Below are 8894 nucleotides of genomic sequence, written 5' to 3' on the forward strand. Positions count from 1 at the left end.
TATTGGCCCATACGACGCAGCTCCTATTTATAACCACACAATCCTACTCATATACATGTCCAACCAAAGCTTGAAACTATCAACTGTTACATAAGAACATAAGAACAAAGGCAATTGCAGAAGACTTATTGGCCATGCGAGGCAGCTCCTATTTATAACCACCCAATCCCACTCATATACATGTACAACCCATGCTTGAAACAATCGAGGGACCCCACCTCCACCATGTTACGCGGCAATTGGATCCACAAATCAACAACCCTGTTACCGAACCAGTATTTACCCAAGTCTTTCCTAAATCTAAAGTTATCCAATTTATATCCATTGTTTCGTGTTCTGTGTTGTGTCGATACTTTTAATACCCTATTAATATCCCCTTTGTTATGTCCATTCGTCCACTTGTAAACCTCTATCATGTCACCCCTAACTCTTCGCCTTTCCAGTGAATGCAAATTAAGCTTTGTTAATCTTTCTTCATATGAAAGATTTCTAATTTGGTGAATTAACTTAGGCATCCTACGCTGGACACGTTCAAGTGAATTTATATCAATTCTATAATACGGCGACCAAAACTGAACTGCATAATCTAAATGGGGCCTAACCAGAGCATGATATAGAAATAATGGAAGGATCATATGTGGCATAGGATCCCAATCATATGTGGCATTCTTCCAAGAAAGGGAGTTGGAAATGAATGGATGTCGAGGGCACTTGGTGTCAATTGCCGGCTGGAAAGATATTGCAAATTTAATGCAATATCTTTCATAGACAACTGGGGACACTTCTATGGAAGAAATGAAATGTATGCTCGGGATGGGGTGCATCTATCGAGGGCTGGGGTTGTTGCTGTTGGGAACTCGTTGGAACCATTTATTAGATGCATTTGTTTGGGTTTAAACTGTTAGTAGATAGTGGTATGGGAATTTAAAGGGAGGAAGGAGGTAATAAAAGTATGTGTTTGAGGGAGAAAGGAATTGTCAAAATGATCAGGGAAAGAGAAGGCTCTCAAAATAACAATTCACTTAGGGTATATTACACTAACAGTAGAAGTCTAAGAAATAAAATAAACGAATTAAATGCCCTTGTCTGCACAGAAAAAATAGATATTATCGCGCTTACCGAAACGTGGATGAATGTAGAAAATAAAGAACTATTAGCTGAATATCAAAAAATGGATTTAAACTATTTAAGAACATAAGAACAAAGGTAACTGCAGAAGGCCTATTGGCCCATACGAGGCAGCTCCTATCTATAACCCCCCAATCCCACTCATATACTTGTCCAACCCCCGCTTGAAACAATAGAGGGACCCCACCTCCACCACGTTAGACGGTAATTGGTTCCACAAATCAACATCCCTGTTACCGAACCAGTATTTACCCAAGTCTTTCCTAAATCTAAACTTATCCAATTTATACCCATTGTTTCGTGTTCTGTCTTGTGTTGATACTTTTATTACCCTATTAATATCTCCTTTGTTATGTCCATTCTTCCACTTGTAAACCTCTATCATGTTACCACTAACTCTTCGCCTTTCCAGTGAATGCAATATAAGCTTTGTTAATCTTTCTTCATATGAAAGATTTCTAATTTGGGGAATTAACTTAGTCATCCTACGTTGGACACGGTCAAGTGAATTTATATCCATTCTATAGTATGGCGACCAAAACTGAACTGCATAACCTAAATGGGACCTAACCAGAGCAAGATATAGCTGAAGAACCACACCAGATGTCTTGTTACTAACGCTTCGATTAATAAATCCCAGTGTCCTATTTGCCTTATTATGAACATTCATGCATTGATCCTTTTGTTTTAAATTCATATTTATCATAACTCCTAGATCCCTTTCGCAATTCGACTTCTCAATCTCAACACCATCTAGCTCGTATCTTGTAACTCTATCATAAGAACATAAGAACATAAGAACAAAGGTAACTGCAGAAGGCCTATTGGCCCATACGAGGCAGCTCCTATTCTATAACCACCCAATCCCACTCATATACTTGTCCAACCCGTGCTTGAAACAATCGAGGGACCCCACCTCCACAATGTTACGCGGCAATTGGTTCCACAAATCAACAACCCTGTTACTGAACCAGTATTTACCCAAGTCTTTCCTAAATCTAAACTTATCCAATTTATATCCATTGTTTCGTGTTCTGTCCTGTGTTGATACTTTTAATACCCTATTAATATCCCCCCGGTTATGTCCATTCATCCACTTGTAAACCTCTATCATGTCACCCCTAACTCTTCGCCTTTCCAGTGAATGCAACTTAAGCTTTGTTAATCTTTCTTCATATGAAAGATTTCTAATTTGGGGAATTAACTTAGTCATCCTACGGTGGACACGTTCAAGTGAATTTATATCCATTCTATAATATGGCGACCAAAACTGAACTGCATAATCTAAATGGGGCCTAACTAGAGCAAGATATAGCTTGAGAACCACACCAGGTGTCTTGTTACTAACGCTGCGATTAATAAATCCAAGTGTCCGATTTGCCTTATTACGAACATTTATGCATTGATCCTTTTGTTTTAAATTCTTACTAATCATAACTCCCAGATCCCTTTCGCAATCCGACTTCGCAATCACAACACCATCTAGCTCGTATCTTGTAACTCTATCATCATTACCTAACCTCAGAACTTTACATTTATCAGCATTAAACTGCATCTGCCAATCCTTTGACCATTTCAAAACCCTATCTAGATCAACTTGAAGTGATAGTGAGTCCTCCTCCGAATTAATTTCCCTACCGATTTTTGTATCATCGGCAAATTTGCAAATGTTGCTACTCAAACCTGAATCTAAATCATTTATATATATTATAAACAACAGAGGTCCCAGGACAGAGCCTTGAGGCACTCCACTTACAACATTTTCCCACTCTGACTTGATTCCATTTATACTAACTCTCTGTTTCCTTTGGTATAGCCATGCCCTAATCCAGCTTAATATAGCACCCCCAATACCATGAGACTCTATTTTTTTAATCAGTCTTTCATGAGGCACTGTATCAAAAGCTTTGCTAAAGTCAAGGTATACAACATCGCAATCCTTACCACTATCAACTGCCTCAACAATGCTAGAATAATTGGGAATTGATTTGGAGGAAGGAGGTAATAAAAGTATGTGTTTGTGGGAGAAAGGAATTGGCAAAACGATCAGGGAAAGAGAAGGTCCGCAAAATAACAATTCACTTAGGGTATATTACACTAACAGTAGAAGTCTAAGAAATAAAATTAACGAATTAAATGCTCTTGTCTGCACAGAAAAAATAGATATTATTGCACTTACCGAAACGTGGATGAATGTAGAAAATAGAGAACTATTAGCTGAATATCAAATATATGGATTTAAACTATTTCACACAGATAGATATATTAGACGAGGAGGTGGAGTAGCCATATATGTTAGGGACAATTTGAAATGTAGTCTCAAAGAGGGAATCAAAACAGAGCCACACACAGAAACTATTTGGATTGAATTAAACGAAAAAGCTAATAATATTATAATAGGAGTAATATATAGGCCACCAAATTTAGACAGAATGGAAGCAAAGCATCTATGGGATGAAATATCTAGAGCATCTAGATCTAACAGTATTTATGTCATGGGTGACTTTAATTTTAGCGGAATAAACTGGTTGAACAAAACAGGGAATAGTGAAGCAGAAGATTTTCTAGAATTAATTGACGATTGCTTTCTTACGCAACACATTAAGGAACCAACACGGGAAAATAATATTTTAGATTTAGTGTTAACTAACAGGGAAACGCAAATTAATGACATCGAAATAGGGAGTGAGCTAGGGAGCAGTGATCACAAAGAAATCAGATTTAGCATAGAATGGAATAGACCAGTAGGAGAAAATTCTGTTAAAGTGCCAGATTTTCGAAAAGCTGATTTTAATAGCCTAAGAAATTTTTTGGGTCAAATTGATTGGAAAGGCTTGGGTATGGGGTGTGGGCCGGTCTTGGAGCGAGACATGAACCCAGCGATAGGTGACTTAAATGGGGATTTCGATGTGGATTCAATATATAACTTATTTAAGAATATTCTAAACAAAGCACAGGAACGTAGTATACCATACAAATTGAATAGATCGTATACTAATGACCCAAAGTGGATAACAAAGAATTTGAAGAACCTTATAGGTAAAAAGAGAGCTTGGTACAAAAGGATTAAAAATGGGGAGGTCACTTTAGAACAGGAATTCGTACAACTGGTTAGAAATGTTAAAAAAGAGATAAGGAAAGCAAAAAGAAACTATGAAGTTCGCATAGCAGGGCAAGCAAAGACAAATCCTAAAGGGTTTTTTCAGTTATATCGTACTAAGACTAGGGAAAGGATAGGTCCATTAAAAACTGAGACAGGTCAAATAACAGATAGTGATGAAGAGATGAGTAGTATTTTTAATAAATATTTTGTATCTGTATTTACTAAAGAGGAACTTAACAATATGCCTTCAGCCGAACAAGTCTATGTGGGTGGGGACGAGGACAGGTTGACGAGTTTAGCAGTTACCAGGGAGGATGTTCTTAAACAAACAGTAAAACTCAAACCAAACAAATCCCCAGGGCCGGATGAAGTGTTTGCTAGGGTGCTTAAAGAATGCAAAGAGGAGCTTTGTGACCCACTGTCAACCATATTTAATAAATCAATAGAGTCAGGCAGAGTGCCAGAGTTTTGGAAAGTTGCTAATGTGATACCAGTTTTTAAGAAAGGAGATAGATCACTTGCGTCTAACTATCGACCAATTAGCCTAACGTCTATTGTGGGAAAGTTACTCGAATCTATAATAGCAAATAAAATTCGTCTTCATCTTGAAAAACATAAATTAATAATTGAGTCGCAACATGGTTTTATAAATGGCCGTTCATGTTTAACAAATTTGTTATCTTTTTATTCTAGCATTGTTGAGGCAGTTGATAGTGGTAAGGATTGCGATGTTGTATACCTTGACTTTAGCAAAGCTTTTGATACAGTGCCACATGAAAGACTGATTAAAAAAAATAGAGTCTCATGGTATTGGGGGTGCTATATTAAGCTGGATTAGGGCATGGCTATACCAAAGGAAACAGAGAGTTAGTATAAATGGAATCAAGTCAGAGTGGGAAAATGTTGTAAGTGGAGTGCCTCAAGGCTCTGTCCTGGGACCTCTGTTGTTTATAATATATATAAATGATTTAGATTCAGGTTTGAGTAGCAACATTTGCAAATTTGCCGATGATACGAAAATCGGTAGGGAAATTAATTCGGAGGAGGACTCACTATCACTTCAAGTTGATCTAGATAGGGTTTTGAAATGGTCAAAGGATTGGCAGATGCAGTTTAATGCTGATAAATGTAAAGTTCTGAGGTTAGGTAATGATGATAGAGTTACAAGATACGAGCTAGATGGTGTTGTGATTGCGAAGTCGGATTGCGAAAGGGATCTGGGAGTTATGATTAGTAAGAATTTAAAACAAAAGGATCAATGCATAAATGTTCGTAATAAGGCAAATCGGACACTTGGATTTATTAATCGCAGCGTTAGTAACAAGACACCTGGTGTGGTTCTCAAGCTATATCTTGCTCTAGTTAGGCCCCATTTAGATTATGCAGTTCAGTTTTGGTCGCCATATTATAGAATGGATATAAATTCACTTGAACGTGTCCAGCGTAGGATGACTAAGTTAATTCCCCAAATTAGAAATCTTTCATATGAAGAAAGATTAACAAAGCTTAAGTTGCATTCACTGGAAAGGCGAAGAGTTAGGGGCGACATGATAGAGGTTTACAAGTGGGTGAATGGACATAACAAGGGGGATATTAATAGGGTATTAAAAGTATCAACACAGGACAGAACACGAAACAATGGGTATAAATTGGATAAGTTTAGATTTAGGAAAGACTTGGGTAAATACTGGTTCAGTAACAGGGTTGTAGATTTGTGGAACCAATTGCCGCGTAACGTGGTGGAGGTGGGGTCCCTCGATTGTTTCAAGCGCGGGTTGGACAAGTATATGAGTGGGATTGGGTGGTTATAGAATAGGAGCTGCCTCGTATGGGCCAATAGGCCTTCTGCAGTTACCTTTGTTCTTATGTTCTTATAAAAAGATAACAAATTTGTTAAACATGAACGGCCATTTATAAAACCATGTTGCGACTCAATTATTAATTTATGTTTTTCAAGATGAAGACCAATTTTATTTGCTATTATAGATTCGAGTAACTTTCCCACAATAGACGTTAGGCTAATTGGTCGATAGTTAGACGCAAGTGATCTATCTCCTTTCTTAAAAACTGGTATCACATTAGCAACTTTCCAAAACTCTGGCACTCTGCCTGACTCTATTGATTTATTAAATATGGTTGACAGTGGGTCACAAAGCTCCTCTTTGCATTCTTTAAGCACCCTAGCAAACACTTCATCCGGCCCTGGGGATTTGTTTGGTTTGAGTTTTACTATTTGTTTAAGAACATCCTCCCTGGTAACTGCTAAACTCGTCAACCTGTCCTCGTCCCCACCCACATAGACTTGTTCGGCTGAAGGCATATTGTTAAGTTCCTCTTTAGTAAATACAGATACAAAATATTTATTAAAAATACTACTCATCTCTTCATCACTATCTGTTATTTGACCTGTCTCAGTTTTTAATGGACCTATCCTTTCCCTAGTCTTAGTACGATATAACTGAAAAAACCCTTTAGGATTTGTCTTTGCTTGCCCTGCTATGCGAACTTCATAGTTTCTTTTTGCTTTCCTTATCTCTTTTTTAACATTTCTAACCAGTTGTACGAATTCCTGTTCTAAAGTGACCTCCCCATTTTTAATCCTTTTGTACCAAGCTCTCTTTTTACCTATAAGGTTCTTCAAATTCTTTGTTATCCACTTTGGGTCATTAGTATACGATCTTTTCAATTTGTATGGTATACTACGTTCCTGTGCTTTGTTTAGAATATTCTTAAATAAGTTATACATTGAATCCACATCGAAATCCCCATTTAAGTCACCTATCGCTGGGTTCATGTCTCGCTCCAAGACCGGCCCACACCCCATACCCAAGCCTTTCCAATCAATTTGACCCAAAAAATTTCTTAGGCTATTAAAATCAGCTTTTCGAAAATCTGGCACTTTAACAGAATTTTCTCCTACTGGTCTATTCCATTCTATGCTAAATCTGATTTCTTTGTGATCACTGCTCCCTAGCTCACTCCCTATTTCGATGTCATTAATTTGCGTTTCCCTGTTAGTTAACACTAAATCTAAAATATTATTTTCCCGTGTTGGTTCCTTAATGTGTTGCGTAAGAAAGCAATCGTCAATTAATTCTAGAAAATCTTCTGCTTCACTATTCCCTGTTTTGTTCAACCAGTTTATTCCGCTAAAATTAAAGTCACCCATGACATAAATACTGTTAGATCTAGATGCTCTAGATATTTCATCCCATAGATGCTTTGCTTCCATTCTGTCTAAATTTGGTGGCCTATATATTACTCCTATTATAATATTATTAGCTTTTTCGTTTAATTCAATCCAAATAGTTTCTGTGTGTGGCTCTGTTTTGATTCCCTCTTTGAGACTACATTTCAAATTGTCCCTAACATATATGGCTACTCCACCTCCTCGTCTAATATATCTATCTGTGTGAAATAGTTTAAATCCATATATTTGATATTCAGCTAATAGTTCTCTATTTTCTACATTCATCCACGTTTCGGTAAGTGCAATAATATCTATTTTTTCTGTGCAGACAAGAGCATTTAATTCGTTAATTTTATTTCTTAGACTTCTACTGTTAGTGTAATATACCCTAAGTGAATTGTTATTTTGCGGACCTTCTCTTTCCCTGATCGTTTTGCCAATTCCTTTCTCCCACAAACACATACTTTTATTACCTCCTTCCTCCAAATAAATTCCCATACCTCTATCTACTAACAGTTTAAACCCAAACAAACACCTCTAACCACTTCTTCTAGCGAGTTCGCAACAGCAACAACCCCAGCTCTCGATAGATGCACCCCATCACGAGCATACATTTCATTTCTTCCATAGAAGTGTTCCCAGTTGTCTATGAAAGATATTGCATTTGATTTGCAATATCTTTCCAGCCGGCAATTGACACCAAGTGCCCTCGATATCCATTCATTTCCCACTCCCTTTCTTGGAAGAATGCCACATATGATCGGGATTCCTCCCTTGCTCCTAACTAACTCTATGGCTGTTTTATACCTCTGAATCAGTTCCTCACTCCTGACTCGACCAACATCATTTCCTCCCACGCTAATGCAAATAATGGGATTGTTCCCATTACCAGCCATAATATCATTCATGTTGTTTATAATATCACCAATGCCAGCTCCGGGATAGCAAACCCTTAACCTGTTCCCCCTATCTCTAGCACAAAACGTTCTATCCAAATACCATATCTGGGAATCTCCCACAACTAATGTTTGCTTAGGTACTTCCTTTACTTTCTGAGGGGCCTGCGCTTCCTTTCTCTTCGTTGCTTTCCCTTTTGCGCGATCCACAGTCTCTCCACAGCACTCGTCCTCCAAAACGTCAAATGAATTTGAAGTTGCTATGGCGTTTGAAGGCGGCTTTATCAAAGTCTTCTTAAGGCCCCTGTCTTTCGCAACTCTCCAAGACGAGGTCCCTTTACTGCTGGTCTCCTCCTTCGTTACTTCTCGTTGTTTTTTAAGCTGACGCACCTCCTCCCGCAGAGAGTCCAACTCTGTCCTCAGGGCTCCCACTAGAGTCACCAGGTCCTTCACTACAACTTCCATATTGTACAACTTCCATATTGTCATCATTATCACATGAATGATATTATGACAGGAAATGGGAACAAACCAATTATTTGTATTAGTGCAGGGGGTAATGATGTTGGACGAGTTA

Source organism: Procambarus clarkii, chromosome 8, assembly GCF_040958095.1.
Source record: "Procambarus clarkii isolate CNS0578487 chromosome 8, FALCON_Pclarkii_2.0, whole genome shotgun sequence".
Taxonomy (NCBI): Eukaryota; Metazoa; Arthropoda; class Malacostraca; order Decapoda; family Cambaridae; genus Procambarus; species Procambarus clarkii.